This window comes from Zootoca vivipara, chromosome 4 (assembly GCF_963506605.1).
Source record: "Zootoca vivipara chromosome 4, rZooViv1.1, whole genome shotgun sequence".
Taxonomy (NCBI): Eukaryota; Metazoa; Chordata; class Lepidosauria; order Squamata; family Lacertidae; genus Zootoca; species Zootoca vivipara.
The window spans coordinates 30,758,652-30,780,850 of NC_083279.1; the positions used below are offsets into that span (position 1 = coordinate 30,758,652).

At 40.3% G+C, this 22,199-nt stretch overlaps 1 protein-coding gene across 1 annotated transcript in view; it reads left to right on the forward strand.

Annotated features, from left to right (window-relative positions):
- GABRG3 (gamma-aminobutyric acid type A receptor subunit gamma3) overlaps positions 1-22,199 on the forward strand; it is a 309,032-nt gene that overhangs the window by 242,705 nt on the left and 44,128 nt on the right. The window lies entirely within an intron of this gene.

The window sequence follows — 22,199 nt, forward strand, 5'->3', positions numbered from 1 at the left end:
TTTGTTTCCTCATATATTTTGAAATTTCCTTCCTGTCATGATATATCACCTCCCAATAAATCCTTGGCTGAATCCAGGTCTTAAGTATGCCATAAGGTTGACAACTCTTCCTATTTTGTACATTCTAACCCAGTTGGTGGGGTTTTCCTCCTCTTACTTAGAGAGGTGTCTAGGTGGGAATGAACATGTTACCAGTTACATAGTACAAAGAAATGAAATAAATCTGATTTCCCTGTTATCACTGATCCATTTTCTAAAAATTGTCTAGCTGAAATTGTCTTGGGGAGAAATCATTTTTTAAAAAAATAATGCACTGTTACGTTTCCCTAAATTCAGCTACCACCTAATTATTCCATCTCAGGTTACTGCTTTCATGCTAGTGCCGGTTTTCTCAGGCCAGGTATAGACAACTTTGATTTCCAATTTTAATTTATGACAATGAGGAAACACAAAGAAACAAAAACACAGAGCTTTCATTTATAAAGCAACAGAGAACTTCAGGGGACAGTTCCATGTGAAGTCTTTCTCTCTCTCTCTTTCCACCTGAATTAACATGAACTCTGAAATGTAATTTTGAAAGTAAAGCTGATGAGCGAATGTCTGTGTTTCTGCTAATTCTTCATAATTGCCCACATTTTTTTCCTGCAACAGGTATCATCTTTAAAAGCAAACACAAAAATGCAGTTTCTTCAAGCAGTACATGGAAAAATGGAATATTCTGGGAGTTGTAGTCTTTCAAACAGAGCTTTGCAAGTATATACCTGTATTGGAACACTACAGCTCCAGGAACTTCCTAGTGTCACAGGCTGTGAAACCAACTCCATCGTGACTAGAGTAGGGGGGAAGTTGAGGACAACCAGCACAGTGTTGGAGTAAGTGAGAACTGGAATGTACAGTCAGTGGTGTACCGTGCTTTGTGGGAACAAAGCAGAGTTTATCCTAGCCTTCCTGGTTCTTCTTCTTTTTTCTTTTCTTTTTTGCCATTTGAATGTGTACAGCTCAGCCTCAGAGCAAGGCAGAGGGGGCTTTTAAAAATGTGCATGCATTTGAATTAATTAAGATATGCAAATGAGTTCTGACTGCCTGGTTTCCTTTCTTTTGAGTGAGGTGAATTGTAAGATGGAGGGGGAAAACACTTGTTAAGCCATTGAACTCAGAGTATTTGCATTAGGCCAAAGCCTCTGTACAAATACGCTCCAGAGTTCCCTCAGCCGTTTGTCTGTTGGCTTTCTTCACAAAATGGCAGGAGACTTACGACATCCTTCCCTCTGTAACAGTTAATACATTCAATCTTAAAACTTGGAACTTCTGAACGTCTGTATAATGTGGATTGAGCAACTGGATTTAGAAATATGCCATGCACACAAAATGAATCTCTTGAGCTGGGAAGGCAGAACTGAGCAACTCATTCCTCTTATGAGCGCGGCTGGTCTCCCAGATATGACAAGGATATCATTCACTTGGAAAATAGACTTCATTTTTGAGAAATGCCACAGTGCAGCAAAATATGGAATTACAGAGTTCTGAACACTGTGTTTCTTTCTGAGCTTTGCATTTTACCATTGTACGTCTCAAACTGCTGTCGTATGATAAGCGGGGTTAAGAGTGATATATCATAGCCAAAAAGGTTTCAAATCCCATCAGGTTCCATTGGCCATAGCGCCTGGAACTGATGAAGATGAGAGTCTAACAACTTCTGGAGGGTCATATGTTATCAAGCCTTGTCCTACAGCATCCCTAGTGCTGTCAACATATAGCAACCACAACAGAATACTGAGTTAGCTCAGAGATCCAAGGGCACACGATCAGGCCCCAATTGCCCATTCTTATGGACTGCTATTCCTATTCATCAGTTAATAAAATCAAGCTATTGGGTTATAGTTGGGTGGCAAAAATAGGGTCATTCCACAGATGATTTATATACCACATACTTTGAATTAGTGTTTTTTTTTTTCTTTAAAAAATGTTTAGGGGTACTCTCATTCTGACTCAAGAAAACCACCATTTTATACTTCAAATCAGGGAAAATAAATACAGTAAATGGACAAAAATACAAAGATTCACAAAATGTTTAGGATACCCTGTGTACCCCCAGAAAAAAGCACTGCTTTGAATAAATACGTTGCAAACCAGAGGGTGGTCAAACTATAGTGAGGTTCATTCTTGGGAAAATCCAAGAATTTGTGTGCTTTCCACGTGCTTTCTCACTGTGAAACATGTCTGTCTGATGCTCACCTGGAGCTGATTTTGACCATGTGAAAGGTTCCGGAATAAAACATCTAATGTTTTGGTCTAATGCAGCTGGGAAAGAACTGACCCCCCCCAAAAAAAGAATGTTCCTCTGGAAGAACAGAACTGGTTCACTTGAGGTTGAGTAGGTATGCTTAAACATATACATTAGGCAACGTCAAGCTATGTGTTCAACTATTTTTGCCCTACATGCACGATGAATAAGCTCCATAACTACTGCACTTACATAGCAAAGGAAAGCTGTATTTACCATTAATACTCTGTTGAACTAGGAAACGTCAGTTTATGTTTGAAATGTGGCATGCTAGGTTTCAAGTAAACTGTGAGAGAAACTATAATGTGCTCACACAAACTGCATTTGGACTCTACATTTTTGAAATGCTAGAAACAATATGGCAGCCTACATTTGAAGCTCTGTTTCTGATAATTTCCAGGGTGTGTGGGTGTGTGTAACCTATTGTTTGAACAACAAGTGCTAACTGAAATTGTGGTGACTGAGATCCATAGGAAGGGCCTTAGTTTGGCAGAAAAGTATCTTTTTTGGTTCCAGCAGGTCCCAGGCTCAATCCCTGCCATACCCAGGTACGCGAGAGAGAGAGACCCCCTTCTAAAACTCCAGAGAATCACTGCTCCCCGTCAGTAGAGACAATGCTGAGCTAGATGTATCTACAGTTTGATTCAGTTTAAGGCAGGGGTAAGAAAACTCAGGCCCGTGGGCTGGATGCGGCCCAATCGCCTTCTCAATCCAGCCCACAGACGGTCCGGGAATCAGCGTGTTTTTACATGAGTAGAATGTGTGCTTTTATTTAAAATGCATCTCTGGGTTATTTGTGGGGCCTGCCTGGTGTTTTTACATGAATAGAATGTGTGCTTTTATTTAAAATGCATCTCTGGGTTATTTGTGGGGCATAGGAATTCATTCATTTCCCCCCCCCCCAAAATATAGTCCGGCCCACCACATGGTCTGAGGGACAGTGGACCGGCCCACAGCTGAAAAAGGTCGCTGACCCCTGGTTTAAGGCAGCATTCTGCATTCTGTGTTTGGAATCGGAGCTCTTTCACATAATGCAAATGGGAGGATTTACTAGTGTGGGTAAGGAAACGACATTGGAAACTGCTGTCAAAAAAGGGATGTTCTAATGAATGTAAGAATATAAGAAAATAGTCTTGCTGAGGAGTAATGACACCACCAACAAATATGGAAGCTTAACTGACTCCCTGTCCCGGGACTGGCATGATATTTCGTAAATAACACCTAAAAGCTGAAGCCCCTCTTGTAAATTAAAGCCAAAAACTAAAAAAGGAATGCTAACTGCCTCATCTGTAACAAAAAACAAACTGAGATTTACATGATTATTTCAGAGAGAGAGCACTCCTCCTTCACAGGTGTTATAAGAAGAAACTGCTTCGCCACCCCCCCAAGAGCCAGTATAGAGTCCGTATGTAGGTTCTCTATTGGTAGGAGAAAATAACAGAGGCCAACCAGAGAATTATTATCGTTATTATTATTATTATTAAAGATTTTCTTGATTCACAAAAATATGTGCAATGTCTCTCATAACATTTTTACAAATCAGTTTCATTTGTTGAGACATTGGGAAGAAAACGGGGAAAGGGGTAGATGGGGGAAAGATGGGCGGGGGTGGGGGTGTTTCTATGTTTCTACTTAATATATGTGGGTTTTTTGTCAGCTTCGCTTGTGTAGGTTCGCTTGTGTTCCTTTGGTGGTAAGAGATGTTGGGGTTGGCCTAGGATATGGCTGTTTATTTGTGGTTGGCTGTGGTGGTCTTTGTTTTGTGTGTGAGTGGGGTGGGTGGGTGGGTGTTTTGGATCAGGTTAGCCATATTGATTTGTACGCTGTTGATGGATTTTTGTCATTGTCTTGTTGGGCTGTGTATGTGATAAAGGGGAGCCATCCCAGGGTGAAGCTGTCTTCTTCTATTTGTCCCCATGTCAGTTTCAGCTTATTAGTTAGTTTTTCTAGTAAGGCTGTTTCCCATACTATTTGGTACCATTGGTCCATGCTTACTCCTGACAGGACTCTCCAGTGTCTGGTTATGGTGTTTCTGGCTGCTGAGAGTAAGTGGGTTATGAGTTCTTTATGATGTAGGTTAGGCATCCCCAACTGCGGCCCTCCAGATGTTTCGGCCTACAACTCCCATGATCTCTAGCTAACAGGACCAGCGGTCAGGGATGATGGGAATTGTAGTCCAAAACATCTGGAGGGCCGAAGTTTGGGGATGCCTGATGTAGGTGGTTGTCTTATGGTTGTTGTCCAGAATAGTTGGATTTTGGGGCACTCCCACCACATGTGGAAATATGTGCCTGCTGAGGTGCACCCTCTCCACAATATTGAGAAGCAGAGCAACTAGTAAGCATGATCTTTATTAAACTGTTGCAACAGGGTCCCTCGCTCACCCCACGCAGGGAGGGAGGAGAGGAACCCAGAACACTGATGTGCAAGCTCTTATATAGACTTTTGAAATTGCCTACCCTGTAGCTCGAAACACCCTCCCCCCCCCAAAAAAAAACACCATACATACATCACAGAAAGAGGTGGTCCGCAGCAGAAATTTGAGTGTGTTGCTTCTCTCCTGTCTGCCAGGATACCTGATAATGCCTTTATCTGATTGCCTTTTCTGGGTAGCCTGGCCATTCCTTTGAGATGGTAAATAGTTCCTGAATCTCATAGGCATATTGATAGTGTGCTCAGCTTAACAGATACTTGCCAGACTGTATTTACAGGGAGGTGAAAGCCCCTACAGTCCAAAGACAATTGGAAAGCTTTTCCCATTTCCTTCCTCTTTGCAGAGAAATATTTGAGGTCAATTTGGGAGAGTCAAAATGGCTTCAGGATTGTTCTCCTGTACTATTTCAGATACGTGCTCCATATACTTGCGTATGTGTTTGCCTTGTACATTTATGAACATTTATTATACTATATATATATATATATATATATATATATATATATATATATATATATATAATGTGTGTGTGTGTGTGTGTGTGTGTGTGTGTGACCTTAGAATTCCTATAACACAGGGAAATCTAGGAACTGTAGGGGCAGGGCTTCTTTTTTAGGCAGAACTAACCGGAACTCGTCTTCGGCACCCCTTGGGTGGACACAATTGCCATTATAAGAGAACAAGGGAGGCACTCCTTTGGAGAGTTCTGGCACCTCCTTTTCTAGAAAAATAGCACTGTGTAAGGGAATAGGGAAAACAATTTTCAGCACCCTTCACAAACTACAGTCCCCAAAATGACTATTTAAAGTGGAATGGTGTTTTAAAAGTGTGATGTTGCCTCAGTTTCCGTAAACATATGAGAAAATACACTGAAACTCATATAGACATGGCATCTTACCCCTAACAAATTAAATTATACTAGCAACACTTTAAATAAAAAGTGATATAGGGTATGAGATACATAAGGAAGATTGCGTAGCTATAAATCATTTAAATCATTTTGACATGAAGTATTTTGTGAAAGTGATAATAGGTCGGCAAATGCAATAAATTCCACAACTGGTTTTATTATCAATTTTTGATGGTTCAAATTCTATCTTGCATTCCAAGGATTCAATAACATTTCTGATGGTGGTTGCTTGTCAGTTGAAAAGTAAGCATGGGGTGGGGGGAATAGAAAAGGCTTAAGTTTAAATAGATGATATGTAAGAGTTTGGTAGCTTTCTTTACCTTTTAGCTTTTTGACAGGGCAAGTGAAGGAGACGCGAAGACACAAGGACACCTTGGGCATAACTGTCTCTGTTTCCTTAGCCATATCAATAAGTCACAACACCAGCATGAACCGCCATCTGCACACATGGTGATTTATTGAAAGACACTTTGGCTTAGACTTGGGGACAGTATGGCAAATGTAACCGTGAATGGATGTGCTGAGATATTATGTTGTTTTACACCTATCTCTGTATATTTGTAGTGGGGAAAATTAAATAAAAATATTCTAAGAAGAAGGCCCTTGCTGGATCAGAAGATCCATCTAGTCTTGCGTTCTGTTCCCCACATGATATTCTGTAGAATCCTCCAACTCAGGCTGTTAATGAACATAAGTGAAGAATAGCATCTACATATTTTGCCTAATATTTCTGATCCCACAAGAGTTAGGAACTTGAATGTTTGTTTGTTTGTTTGTTTGTTTGTATGAAATTAAAGCAGGGCTTCCAGGGCACCTAATGGTGCAGATAGTTAATAGTTGGCTGAGTCAGATTAGACCATTTAAGTGGTCTGATAAGGATAGAATCCAGGTTGAAGCTGGCTACCTGCTATACTCACAATGACTGGCAAAGGCATTTTTCTTTGTAGTAAAAAAAAAAAAAAACCACCCTCCAATTCTGCAGTCCTACAAAAAGATTTCCTCTCTCCCAGAAGAAAAAAGATGAACACAGACAGCAAATTCCAAGGTGTGTGAAATAGAAATGAATTGCTTCTTGTCCTTTATCAATGAATTGTGAATTAAAGGCAGGGGAAGCTAGTGATGCTTTAAAAAAAAAAAGTTAAAGAGTTTTGAAGAATGGTAGGAAAATAAATAAATAAGCCCGGGGGGGGGGGGATTCAGAATAACACAATCCATAATTTTGCTTGGCAGGCCATGTTTCCGCTCCATCAGATGGCAAAAACAAAGGCCTCCCACTTTAGCGAAATGATTTCTATACAGTACAGCCGAATATGGCAATTGCTAGGTCAGGTCAGCCTATTTAAGTGGCCTGCTTCCAGCACTTCTCAAAACCTTATAATTCCAGGAAGGTCATGTAGGTAATATTTATAAAGTCAGCTGTCCACAAAGGAAATTGCTTTCTATGCATTTATAGTGGCATTGCCACTATGGGGGTTATTGGGTTGTTGTTTTTATTTTGATTATAAATTTTGTGGTTTTATATTTTGATTTTGTTCTGTGAACCGTCCTGAGACCTCCGGGTATAGGGCAGTATATTATTATTATTATTATTATTATTATTATTATTATTCCTAAGATTTTGAATTCAGTCCCTCATATTTATAAAATTTCTGAGAACTGCTCTTTCACATGACAGCATAGCAACATAGCACCTAATTTTCTCCGACAAACCTTGGAAGGAGGGTGGTCTAGTTGCCACCCCCCCCAAAAGTATGTGCTCCGCCATTTGGCTAAGAAAAGATTAATTTTAAGAGAATGAGACTTCGTTATTAGAGGATTAGGAAATGTCTTGACATTTTATAGCTGCAGAGGATATTTTACAGTGGCAATTTTGCAACGAAGCACAGTTTGAAAAGTTTTTAGATATACTTTGATACACCTTTTTATACTTGTGACGGTGGTTGTGGTGGCGATTTTGGCTCAGAACAGAAGCAGTTTCGTTTAAAAATGCAAATTTGAAAGGCTCTTCCTAATGCTAGAGAAATGCTACCTTTACCTTTGAGACACTTGTATATAAATATTCACAGAAGTGATTTTTCACATGAAAAGGAATTCATGTGGGGAAAACATCACACCTGACTTGACTCTGCCTTGCAGGACTTCAAAAGTTATATAAATTAGGAGTGTTCCTACACGGAATTCAATGAATGTGCAATCTCTGTACCTGTATGCACAGATAGTTGAATTGTACAAAACAATAAGTGTACTTTATTTCATGCAAACACTTGTCCATGGCTCAAATAGGGATGTCAGAGAATTCTGACAAGAATAGAAATAGGAGCAGAATTTGCAGCTGTTCCCTTATTTGTCTCAAGTTTGGAATGGAGGTCAATCCATCTAATGAAATGGGGATTCACTCATGTTGTTTTCAGCTGCAAAACGTTTTATTGTATCTCAACCCTATTTGGAGTAAAACACCCCTTTTTCAGGACCTTTGGACAAAAACCATGGACATAATTAATCCAATTATTCTTTACAATACGACATAAGTAACAAAAATTAAATTCAACCATATCATACTTAAGAATTTCAGTGACAAATGTGGGACTATATAAAGTATGGTTGTTGATTGTTAAATCTGTCCGATATTAGACTTGCTATGTGGTGCTTTAAGTGCAGGTTGGTTTGTTTATTAATTCCATTTGTAGGCTGCTTTTCCATATAAATATGTTTAAAATGGCTCACAACACAACAGAAAATGCAAATCAATACATCATGATGATAGCGCTCAAATGCTAGATCACTTTCAAACATAATATGACAATCCAAAGAATTCCATTTGATAATATAAACTGTAGGAAAAGTTAAATTATTATAAAATAAACCATAAGTAAAATGTAGCAATATCAATCAAATATAATAAGCATACAGTAAGGTTGCATTCCCATTGAAGATAAATGGCTGTATATTGTTTAGAGAAATTAAGGTTTTAAAGCAGGCATAGTCAAACTACATTTGGGACTACAATCCCCATCACCCCTAGCTAACAGGACCAGTGGTCAGGGATGATGGGAATTGTAGTCCCAAACATCTGGAGGGCCGGAGTTTGCCTATGCTTGTTTTAAAGACTTCATGGTGAAGTGAGTTCCAAGCAAGTTTTGTCTCTCTTTCCTGCCTCTTTTTGCTGGTCTGTTCCTGGATGGAAAAGCACCTTGGAACCTTCCACATGGCAGAAGAAAGGCGGGCTGTAAACTTTATTTAAATAAAAAGAGTCATCACGCATGGAAACTTGTTTCCATATACTGGGTTTATTGGAAGGGCATAGCATTAGAAACTATCTCTGTTCTAGATAAAAGGTCATCTGAGCTCTATGGCAATATGAAGAATGCACAATTAAAGCCACATTTTGAAAGCCACCCAACTGTGAGCTACGGAACTTCGCATGGAAGTAGGTCCTATTTTATACATTGGGATGTACATACAAGTAAACATGCATATTCTCTGGGTACCAGAAGGCTTGGGCAGTTTATGAGTAACTTACTATTTCTCCTTACACCAGGCAGCTCCCAACAGATTTACATGGGTGATGCACTGGTACCTATTTCGCAGTCGTCTAAAGTGATAAAGAGCATGTGCTTTTTTTAATTTGGCGAACTCCTATCTCAGGTCTGAGGCTTAGCCAGCTTTAAAAATCCTTGGGTTTGTATCATCTGCAGAACCAGAAGCATTAGTCTCTCTTATCAGATAGTGAGTGTCAGAAGCAATTGGAGTCTTCTCATTTCTAAAATTCCCAGCCTCTTAGATTAGATCTCAGCCGGTCTCATTGTCCTCCTAAAACCAAAGCAAGCCCTGGTTTGTAGACAAGTTGTGCAAATATACATGCATATTCCCTTCCTAGTCATAAGATGAAGCAAGAGAAGCAATGTAACAGATTCTTAAACACACATATTCATGCCATCCAGGTAGGGGCGTAGGAAGGGGAGGGTGGGCACCCCAGGTGCCATCATGGAGGGGGGTGACAAATTATCAAGGAACAATTACTGCCCTACTAGGGCAGTTCATAAAAACCCTTTTTTTAAAAAAAAAATGCCTGCTCTAATGGTCTTATCTTACTACACTAGGGATTATATAGCTATATATGAAATTTCATGCATATCAGTTGATATCTTGACCCTCCTCCACGAAAATAGCTGTTTACTTGGCCATTTTCCTATGTCGTGAAGGCTGAAATTTCAATTCAGTGGAGCAGGGTCAAGATATTAACTGATATGCATGAAATTTCAGACATAGCTATATAATCCCTAGTTTAGTAAGATAAGACCTTTGGAGCAGGCTTTTTTTTTAAAAAAAAAAAAGGGGGGGGGTTGAACTGCCCTACTCCCCTACCCTCTGCTGGGTTTCCCTCCCCCACCTCCAGTCTCCATTGTTGTGTCTTTATCCATTCTGTGTCCTGGCTGAGGGGAAAAACAGAAGAAGGATGTCCATCAGTCAGGGATGGTCTAGTTGTCAAAATTTATCTCCCCCCCCCACCTCCAATCTCCGTCGTTGTGTGTCCTGGCTGAGGGAGAAAACAGAAGGCAAATGGCCATCGGTCAGGGATGGTCTAGTTGAGATTCCTGCATTGCCCCAGGGGGTTGGCTAGATGACCCCCCAGGGGTCCCTTCCAACTCTACAATTCTCTGGCACAGGCTTGTGCAGAGTTTTAGGTACAAGTTGGATGCAAGGGGTGCATAGGATTGCAGCCCATTTTATGCACCGTCGGCTCAGGAATAAGTCCCACTGATCACGATGAGACTAGATTGCTGCTGTGCAGTCCTGTTTTTTAAATCAATGTTTTCCTCTTCAGATAATACAGAGCATGGTGAAATCACAATAAATAAAACCTCCCCTTCAGTAGTTACAAGCACTACTACAGGTTCCACATAATATCTGTACTGCGTTGTTTACTGTGACAGCACCTGTACTTTGTAACTCCCCGCCTATTACAACAAAGCATGTGCCTTTGCTAGACTCTTTCTGGGCACCTGCTAAAAGCATTCTTTAGGCAAGCATACCTAGATGCTTAGGAAGTTGAAGTAATTTTAATTTTAATATTTTAGCTTTTGTATGTTTTAAGGTAGGATTGTTAATTTTTCTTGATTTTACTGCTGGGGTTTTTTTGGGTTTTTTTGGTAAACCACTTTGCAGGTTTTTTGAAATAAATTTTATTAAATAAACAATAAAGGTAAATAAAATAACACAAGCCAAAACACAATCCATCCTGTAGATTTAAGTAACTGTCCATAGTCGAAACAAAAACAACCACAAAAAATTCCTTCCAGTAGCACCTTAGAGACCAACTAAGTCATTGGTATGAGCTTTCGTGTGCATGCACACTTCTTCAGATCCCTTCTTCAGGTATCTGAAGAAGTGTGCATGCACATGAAAGCTCATACCAATGACAAACTTAGTTGGTCTCTAAGGTGCTACTGGAAGGATTTATTTTTTTATTATTATTTTTGTTTCGACTACGTCAGACCAACACGGCTACCTACCTGTAACTGTCCATAGTCGCCTACCTGTTATCAGAGGCCCAGAATCCACATTCCTTTGTAGGAAAATATGAAATATCGTAAAACCGTTTTTGCAGGCAAAAAAAAAGTAAGATTTTTTTTTTAAAAAAATCAATGTGTGTGGGGGTGACAAGAAATTTTCCGCACCAGGTACCACCTGACCGTCCTACGCCTCTGCATCCAGAAACTACTTTTTGAATCACAGCAGTCTTAACTTCCATTTTAAAATATGGGAGCACATGCATGTGATTATCTGGATAACAGGGTGTTAGACGTTCTGTCCTCCCTTGAACAATAATCAGCTCCTTGCACCTACTTAACCTTTAAAATTCTGATATTTTTTAGTGGAAAAGGTGGGCGGCAAAAGGTGGAAAGGGTGATGGTTTCTCATCAGATCACATGGAATCCATCTCTATTCAGATAGCTAATTTACATACAGAACTTAAAAAAAACATTGGGGGAGGGCAGGGCACCTTCCAAGCATTAGATCCAACCCATCCAACCCACAGAGAAGACAAAATCAGAAATGTCAGAAACTGGAATTTATCACACTGAACAAATAAAAAATTTAGTTTGAGAGACTTGCTCCTAAAGCTGGCTGACTAGGCACCAGAAGATCCATATCTGTGGTTTAATTGGCCAGGCTAGGCAGAGAGCCTGATCAATTTTCTATTGGAAGGGTGGAAAAACTTGGTGCCATATGGGGAGACAGCCCAGATGGGCACTGAAAAGGCTCCTAGAAGCCTGGGTCTCTGCCCAAAAGAAAATGCTCTTCCCCAGGAAGAGCAAATATTGTATTCAGCCGCAGTTAAAGAAAAACTAACCAAGGTGTTAAGGGGAAAGGGACAGACTGCGGATGAAGGGAAACCAATACTATTTTTGCAAGACTTGAGTGTCGATGCATTCCATTGCAGGAAAGTCTGATACACATCCTGAACCTGAAAATTCTTTGGAAGAGGGCTGTCCTCAGAAGTAAGACACATGGCCACCCTAGCTACACCCCAGCTTTTCATGTCCAGGACAGCTGGCATATTAAGAGGACATTGATATCGCTCCATCCCTTGCCATGAGAAAGCCTCTGAACATAGTAAATGAGGCCTAGCACAGCCTATCCTCAAATGTTATCTGCCCTGCTTTGTAGCCTTTGCTACTCCAGAGCCATGGAAATTTGTGGCCGAGGGACATTCCAGTATGCCCATTCATATGCCGTTTGTAGAATAGGCCTGAAACCATCCACAAAGCAGGATTAATGCTCCAGAAGGTGGTGCTGGACTACAACTCCCATCATTCCTATCCAGCATGGCCAGTGGTTGGGGATGATGGGAGTTGTAGTCCAACAACATCTAAAGACCCAGTGTTGAAAAAGGCTAACCTATAGGGTCACAGGTAAGCTCTGTTCTAGCACTAAGGAGGCCCCAGTAGAGGGAAGTTGGAGGAGAAGCGATGGGACAAAGAGAAGGGATGTTACTCTATCCACCAGCAATTATCATAGGGCAACTCTTGTATATTCTGTATGGAATGGGCATAGCATTTAGTCTTAAAATTGTCTGAGTTTTCTCCATTTCCCCCAGTGCAATTGTCATTTTTTAAACTGAGCAACATGGTCTAAGTGGGCTATGGGTTTAATCCACATATATGAAGATTATGAATAGAAAAGTTAAATTGATGTTAGGAAATACTGTCTAGAAGAATTAAATCCATTACCTTTCTAAATTATAGGATTGCCATATATCTGATGAGTCCTTCTCTTCTAACCAAATTTAAGCCTTGTGTGTGTGTGTGTGTGAGAGAGAGAGAGAGAGAGAGAGAGAGAGAGAGAGAGAGAGAGAGAGAGAGAGAGAGAATTTTGGCATTTGGCTATCTAGCCATAATGGGTGTTAATACTCTTCTAAAGTCATCTTCGGTCACTAAATAACTTCCAACAAACCTTCCAAAAATATTAATTAAGGTGGATTAAATTCCACACAGCCATGTGTTAAGAGCAGAGATAGTGGCTAGTATCAACACTGTCTCCATTATACTGCCTTTCTCAAAAATATATCTCACATCTTTGTCTGCAAAGGAGTCATTGATCTTGAAATTTATTTTTGAACTTGCAACGTGACTGTAACCTCAATTTTGTTGCAGCACATTTCTCTGACAATGAATTCCCTGCTGTCTTAAATGAATGTCTGACAGTAACACCAAGGCCACCTTTCTTAAAATGTTCTTGATTAATCAAGCTGGTTTTCACACCTCTTTCCAGGGTTATTAACACCCACACTTTTAATCTTTATTAAGGCCATTTTTAAAACTATCATTTTAAAATAATAATAATAATAATGTACGTTGAATTTTCCATCAGCTGGCAGGGTTCCAAAATAAAGCTACCTCGAAACATCAGAGTTGCCCATTGAGACTCATATCACACCTATGAGTAAGAATGATGTCCCCCCAGAGGTCTTCTGGCTGGTCAAGTCACAATTTCTCATCCCTTCATAGAATGTTTCATGGAAAGATAAGGCTGCTAGGGATCAAGAAAAGGCAGGACTGTCTTTCTTCCTTTGTTGCTGTTTCCAGACAGAGGGGATGAAAATGCATCTTCATGTGAAGCTCAGCATGATTTCTTCCACATGCCCCTCTGCCCCCACCTCTCTATCATTCTGTTTGCAGTTGTGATGCCAAACTCAGAAACATAAAATACATTTGAGGGTTGTTTTCCTTATGCCACTTGCCTCTAGTCCCCTCTTGACTTTCGCTGCCATTTTGATCCCACCCAATTCCTCTTCACTCTTTTCTTCCCGACTTTCTGGGAAAGGCCAAGAGATGACAGAACAGAACAATATGAGAGGATGAGAATTCTCTTCTTTATCTGCCTCTCTAGTCATCCATCCTTTGCAATTCCGGGCTTGGAAATAGCTTAAGAAAGCAAGAGAAGATGGGGTGAGAGAAGGCCGGAGGGAGAAGGGGATGAGAGTTCTTCATTGTCTTTTCAAGCTAGAAATAGCTTGGATGGAACCGAGGTAGAGAGAGTTGTTTGCAGAATCCTGGTTTTGCAAGCGTCGTGTGGAGGGGCAAATGGATTGGCAACTGGCATGTGGTAGGGATGGGGGAGAGATGCAGTTCAAATTTAAATGCAAACCTACCATATAAAATAAAGTGAAACACAGTCACCCTCTGAAATTCAAACTTCTCTGGATTGTGCAATGCAATGGAGTTCTCAATGCAGTGCGCATATAAATGCATATATTAATGAATATAATAAACAAACCATATGGGGGAAATAATTTGCAAAATGTGTACATTAGTCAAAACTGCATACAAAAATAAGTTTGGAATCATGGAATTGCAGACTTGGAAGGGGCGCTTAGAATAAATTTAGTGTAAATTTAGTATAAATTTATTGTGTGGCAATGTCCCTCCCTCCCCGTGAAATAAGATACAAGACACAAAGAATAAGTTTAAGTGGGTGGAAAAGGCCACAACTTTATTGGTTTCGGATGTGGAGCGGTATTGGCTTAGGCATTGGAACCTAACCGGCTATATCCGACTGTAACCCGTGTGTTACAGTCTGGGAGAAATTAATGACCAGAAAGGAGCCCAGTGATGTACATCTACTGGGACACCTCCTGTGGCCACCGTTGGGGGGTGCCATAAGGCCCTGACCTCTGCAGGCTCAGGACAAAGCTACCGCCCCCGGAACCCCTTTAACAGAATTAATTCTCCAATTTCTGGGCAGAGGATGACGTAATCTGCCCCTCTTTCTTCTTTTATGCAAATTTCCAATGCCTAGCTGGGAGCCAGGGCAGAAGAGGTTGAGTTCCCGCCTCCAGCTTGCTTAAAAATAGTGAAACCCCGCCTCCCGGCCGACCCTATTGATCGGTCCGGGTCTGACAGAGGCGGGAACTCCCCCCTCGCGAGGGGGCTGAGCTCCCAGCCCCCATCGTGAGAGTTCGGTCGGGGCCAGCCCACAACACCACCTCCGTGGGAATGCGGAAGTGGTTTTATGGTGAATTTATACTAAAATGCTGGTGAATTTTCAGGCGGGTTTTTTTAATATAAAAAAATGCAATGCAGATAACTGAAGTTAAGATTGGGGGGGGGAGAGAAACTCGAAGGTCCAAAATTGACAGATTTCTCCCTCCATATGTGGGGGTGGGAAAGTGAGTTTTCATAATCATGTCTGGGCGACATATGCAGCAAACAGGGGGGAAATGTGAGAATTTGAACTAGAATCTGGTGGTAAAAAGCATGGGAGCTCATAGGTGAATAATCCAAACACAAGCATGAAGGAACGTATATCTTTGCAAAGTAAAAGACACAAAAGACATGTGAAACAGTCTGCTGATTGTTGCTTGGTTTTTGTTCATTTTAAAAATGAAAAGTAGCTGACGGAGGCTACAAATCTGATCAGAGAAGGAGTGGGAGAAGGGCTGCTTCACCATTTTATCTGGTTGTTTCCCACTCAGATCCTACCCTCAACTGCTTTCCTATCTATATGATAAATGATAAAGGTACTCACATCTTCCATAGTTTAAAAGCAGCTTGATGATAGCAACTTTGATTAGCAAAGTAGCATAAGGAGGAAAGGTTAAGTGCTCCTCCCCTTTCTTGCTCCTAATCAAACCTGCATTCTCACAGTCTCCTGAGAATAGTTTTCCTGTTGGAACAATGAAAGGATGGTGTAGTCTATGTTTTTGAGACACCTCAAATATTTTTCTAGCATTACCAAAATAATAATTATTATTATCTATTCCGCTTCATCAAGGCTACATTTCATCCCCCTCTGTAGGAACAAATTTGTCATATGGTGTTTGTTGTTGTCAATTTACCGTTAATTAGCTAACAAGTGCCAGCACAAATGAACAGAAGTCAAAGGAAGGCGGAAGAGCTATATTAAACAATAGCTGCTATCTGCAAATGTGGAGAGAGAAACAATTTCAGCATCGGAAACTGCTTGATGGGTTTTTAAATTGCAGCATTAAGTGTTTCACGTAAAAAAATAAAATCTTCTTAATAAAAAAAATTAATGGAAAAAGACCAGCCAGGAACTCTGCTTAAGTTATAAGAACACAAGAATAGCCTGCTAGATCAGGCCAATGGCCCATCTAATCCAGCTTCCTGTTCTCCCAGTGGCCAGCCAGATACCCAGTGCTAGATTTAGAGTAGTGCGGCAGGTTCCCCATCACAGGGTGGCAAGCCAAGGAGCGCAAAATTGAGAAGATCCATTTGGGAGTGCCCAGTTTTGCCCTTTCCCATGGTGCCATATTATGTATACTTTTTATTAAGTTTTTCTATTTTACATTTTAGAATATTCATTTGAACAACCTTAAAATATCAATGACTTCCCTTCTTCTCCTTCCATGGTTCAATTTGCATGCCATCGATCCCTGCATATTTTACATAAACTAAACCATTCAGTATTCCATTTTTACTTCCATCAAAACTTATTTACACTGTTGAATTTATCTTAATGCTGCCAGCGTTTTCAAATTTACACAGTTTTCGCCCATTCATTAAACATTTTCCAATCTTCTTTAAAGGTATATTCTTCTTGTTCTCTTATTCTATAAGTTAAAGTCTGCCAGCTGCGCATATTCCATCAATTTAAGTTGCCATTCTTCTTTAGTTGGGACCTCACTCATTTTCCATTTTGGGGCTAACAAAACAAGGGCCACAGTAGTGGCAGACATAGCCTTTTTTGACACCTGGGAATTGCCATCTGAATTATCATCCAACTGTGGAGGCAGAGCATAACCATCATGACTAGTAGAAATTGATAGCCTTATACTCCATGAATTTCTTTAATCATCTTTTAAAGCCATCCAAACCAAATTGGTGGACATCACTGCCTCATAACAGGAGCAAGTTCCATAGTTCAATGTGCGCTGCTTGAAAGATGACTTTCTATTGTCTGTCCTGAATTTTCCAAAGTTCAACTTTATTGAATGTTGTTCACATATTTTAGTGTTATGAGAGAGAGAGAAACTTTTCTCTACCACCCTGTGTTGTTCATCCGCATATGACTTGCTTGTTTGCTTATACAGTCATTTGTATCCCACCTTTTCAGCTCTAAGCATGGCCCTTGAGGCACCTTGCAAGTCATATATAAGCAATATTAAAATGATCAATAAATCAAAATCCTAGAAGAGCAACACAGAAAAAAGCCTTCCACATCCCCATGCAACTACAAAACATCAGAAGTCAGAATCAAAAGATGCTTTATCCCAGGCATCCCCAACCTTCAGCCCTCCAGATGTTTTGGACTACAATTCCCATCATCCCTGACCACTGGTCCTGTTAGCTAGGGATCATGGGAGTTGTAGGCCAAAAGATCTGGAGGATCTATCCCTAAGCTATGGTCCTGCTCCTTGATGGACTAGGTTCTCCATCCCTGAATTTGAAAAATGGTCAGCAGAGAGGTTAGTTGTTGTTTTATAATAGGCATTCATTCATTCATTCATTCATTCATTTCCTGCCTTTTTCCTGGCTCAAAATGACTAAAAGCTAAAACAGAAACACCTAAAATTACATAAGGGAAAAGGTATAATTAAAAAAAACAATTAAACATTGATAGAATATTATTAATATCATTAATAGAATGTTAATGCTTAATATATCATAATGCAATACAATATATATGATCCATTAAAAAAATTAAATAGACCAACAGAAAAAAAATGAGTTGCATGCCAAGATGAAGTGATGTAATTATAAGAGAGCAGTAATGAAGAAAGGATGTAGAGATGGAATTAAGTCCAGTTTCCCTGTTATATTCCACACATCCCATTGTGTTTGCCTAGATTGCAATCCAGAATGCTATGCATCCCTCATTCTTTTCATTGGCAATATAAAAGTGCCCTGGCTCCCCCCTTTTTTTTAACATCTCACCAATTCAAATGTAAGCACCTCTCAAGCACATTCCTGCTTTTTAATGACTTACTTGCAGATTAAAAACCTCTGGTACCAGTTGGTGGGTACATGTTTTTTCAACTGGGGAGAGCAGCCTAATTTATTTGTCATGGAATGGATACATTTTCTGAAGAGCCGAACTCGGTAGCTAAGCTACCATAATTAAATCAGAGCAGTTGCAAAGTCTGCCTTCATTTGCATAGTTACAAAGGCAGATAACTTTTCTAGTGAAAGTTAGGGGTTGATGGTGTGGGCGAGTGTGCATCTCTTTCTGTAAGATCTTTAGCAAACAGGCTAAGTAAATGTTCATACTGCTAACAAAGAGCAATTTATAACCCAGCTATTCCCCCCCCCCCCAATAATCTCAAAAAGGAGTAGGACAGTGACAGCTTTTGTAGAAATACCTGCTTTATTGCCAACCGCAAGGCTACAGCACAGTGAATTGATCTTGGAACCCATCTTCCATACTTGCAAACTTGTTTGTGACAGTGAAGTCTTAAAGATAGCTAAATTTATGCTCCCAAGGCAGCTTTGTGGTCTCAAAGCTAAGTGAACATTACTCCTGCAGGAAACGAACTGCACCTGAAAGTCCTAAAAGCTGCACTTTGCTGTCCCTTAAGTCTCGACACCAGTTCCCTTTCCATGCCAAGTTTCCAATCACTCTCTTTGATCACACTTTCCAGTGTTTTTCTTTCAAAATGGGCTTTCTGGTGTATCCCCAAACTCTGGGATAAATATCTCCCAATTGTATACTATAAGTTTAACAGATTTTTTTCAGTGAATCTGGGGACACTTTTCAACTTCAATGGATTTTGTATGGGGACTGATTTGTAAATCCGGGGACTGTCCCCAGGAAATGGGGACGTCTAGTAACCTTAGTATACTAGCCAATTCTAGCCAACAACTTCAGGCACCATTGAAACAGGGGTGTGTGCAAGACCCTCAAGTAGACACCACTCGTTTGACCTGATCATGGTTTCATCAAAATTAGTGGGGCAAAAGTGCACATTCAAAGGCATTGGGACCATTGACTGCAATGGAATTTAGTCGTGAATGAGCTGCTGACCAATAGATGATTTCCAACCCATTCCAATGTTGACTGATCACGTGGATTTGAGTTATGAATGTTTTCCTGGTGGACCTGAACACAGCCCCACTGAAAAATGTGGAACCTCAGTACAGTCATACCTCGGTTTAAGTACGCTTCGGTTTGAGTACTTTGAGTTTAAGTACTCTGTGGACCCATCTGGAACAGATTAATCCACTTTCCATTACTTTCAATGGGAAAGTTTGCTTCAGGTTAAGTACACTTCAGGTTAAGTATGGACTTCCAGAACCAATTACACTCATACTTTGGATTAAGTACGCTTCAGGTTGAGTACTTTGCGGACCCGTCGGGAACGGATTAATCCACTTTCCATTACTTTCAATGGGAAAGTTTGCTTCAGTTTATGAACACTTCAGTTAAAGTACTCCGCGGAGTGTCTGGAACAGATTAATCCACTTTCCATTACTTTCAATGGGAAAGTTTGCTTCAGTTTATGAACACTTCAGTTAAAGTACTCCGCGGAGTGTCTGGAACGGATTAATCCACTTTCCATTACTTTCAATGGGAAAGTTTGCTTCAGTTTATGAACACTTCAGTTAAAGTACTCCGCGGAGTGTCTGGAACGGATTAATCCACTTTCCATTACTTTCAATGGGAAAGTTTGCTTCAGTTTATGAACACTTCAGTTAAAGTACTCCGCGGAGTATCTGGAACGGATTAATCCACTTTCCATTACTTTCAATGGGAAAGTTTGCTTCAGTTTATGAACACTTCAGTTAAAGTACTCCGCGGAGTGTCTGGAACAGATTAATCCACTTTCCATTACTTTCAATGGGAAAGTTTGCTTCAGTTTATGAACACTTCAGTTAAAGTACTCCGCGGAGTGTCTGGAACGGATTAATCCACTTTCCATTACTTTCAATGGGAAAGTTTGCTTCAGTTTATGAACACTTCAGGTTAAGTACAGACTTCCAGAACCAATTGTGTACTTAAACCAAGGTTTTGGGTCCCACTGATTGCAATGACATTGAGTAGCAAAGAACATTCACTAGACTGAGCCCGAAGAATGCCATATTCTATTATTTTTTGTCTGGAATTTAATTTTTATTTTTGCCACAACCCCAGATGTTTTTTCAGCTCCTGTGCTGCTGATTTGTTTGGGGGGGTGGCAGTGGAGCCTATGTAATTTCTTGACTTCATCCATTTTATCATCCTCTACAGGAGGAAGAGAAGTCAAGAGATTATCACTTCACTTCACGAAGCTATATAGCCAAAATCAGTCCTCTACTTCTGCATAAAAGCTTCAGTTTCCATCGAAAATGTTTCAATGCAAGGGCAAAGGACATTAAATTTCTTTAAAATATATTGACCGAAATACACTGAAAGAAGCTGAGGGAGGTGTGCTGAATGCATGGCCTCAATTTTTACTCTAATGGAAAGGAAGCAAAAGGGGATGGGATAAATATCTGTGTTTCCTTGAAAATTGTGCAGCTATTTGCAGCAAGTTAATCTCAGGGGAAATTTGTAATAATAAAAAAATACAAAAATTGTATTTTATACTTAACAGCTCTTTTGCTGCTATATGGCTAGGGTTCCTGTAGTTTCTAAATCATAAATGTTTATACAGTACATAATTATATAGTGACATTTTAATATATATAAAGCTACGACTCACTGTGCCTCATTGGTTAAATAAAAATTTTCCCCTGGTTCTCAAAAGCCAGACAAATTCCTCTACCTACAGTCAATTGCTGGACACCCTCTTCAATTCAACTTTTATCTTTTAAAAATTTTTTTAAATCTTTTGTCTTTTTTTTTGTTTCAAATGTTTAAATATTTTCCTTTGCTATTATATTGTTTAATTTTCCTGTTGGATTTTTAGAAACTGCTTTGTGAATTACTCATTTGTTAAAATTAACAAATGGTTTAGGTCCAGGATACCTTAAAGACTCCTGCCAACCTAGCAGTTCGAAAGCATGTCAAAGTGCAAGTAGATAAATAGGTACTGCTACAGCGGGAAGGTAAACGGTGTTTCCGTGTGCTGCTCTGGTTCGCCAGAAGCGGCTTTGTCATGCTGGCCACATGACCCGGAAGCTGTACGCCGGCTACCTTGGACAGTAAAGGAAGATGAGCGCCACAACCCCAGAGTTGATCACGACTGGACCTAATGGTCAGGGGTCCCTTTACCTTTACCTTAAAGACTGTGTCCCAGGGTACTTTAATTGCCATATCATTCTGCCTCATGTTGGTAGATCCTAATAAAGCCATTGCCCAGTTCTGAATTTTAAAATGTTAACGACTGAGTTGGGTATAGATGGGTTTGTGGGTGGGAGGGTGAGAGAGAGCTGGTTAATTAACTGATAAGTTTGCCATCTTCTTTTATGGACAGTGGCTCTATGAATTAACAGCTGAAAAACAGGCAGTGCTTTGCTGGGGCTGACTTATTCAGCTTCTAATCTCTATCTTTGAACTAAATCCATAAGTTAGGGGATCGTCCACACTTCAGCATGACTGTGGTTTAGAAAGCATGAGTCCAAGGCGTTTTTCCACTTAGTCCACTTTCTAGGCACGGGTTCAAGCACTTTTGTCTTTGCCCTTCCACTGTCTCCTGGAAAATTTGCTCGCTAGCTCCAAATTGGAACAAACAGTAACCCCAATTGCTGTTTGTTCTGATTCAGGGCCATATGAGCCAGCTCCCAGGAGCCAAGGCAGTCCCCCCCCCCCCGCGATTATTATTTTTAGGGGTTGGGTCCTCTCAATGTTCAGAGAGCATTCAGCAATGCCCCTTCGCTCCTCACAACACTGTTCTTGCAGTGTCAAGAAGTTGTGTCAGGCCCCCTCAGTCAACTTGAGAAGACAGCACCCTTGTTCATCGTTAAAGATCGGGTTTCCCTGGGGGGAAGCAGTGGGGCAAACAGAAGGTTGAATAAGCCCTTAGTCTTGTGACTACAACATCCAGCCTATGATTGTAACAACAACAAAAAGAATTCTCACCTTTCACCAATCCCATGCTATCTGCAGCATGAGTGGAAGAGTTCTGAAGAACTCAAAGGCTTGCAACAAATTTTTGTGACATTTTAGTGGGTTCTTATAAAGGCATT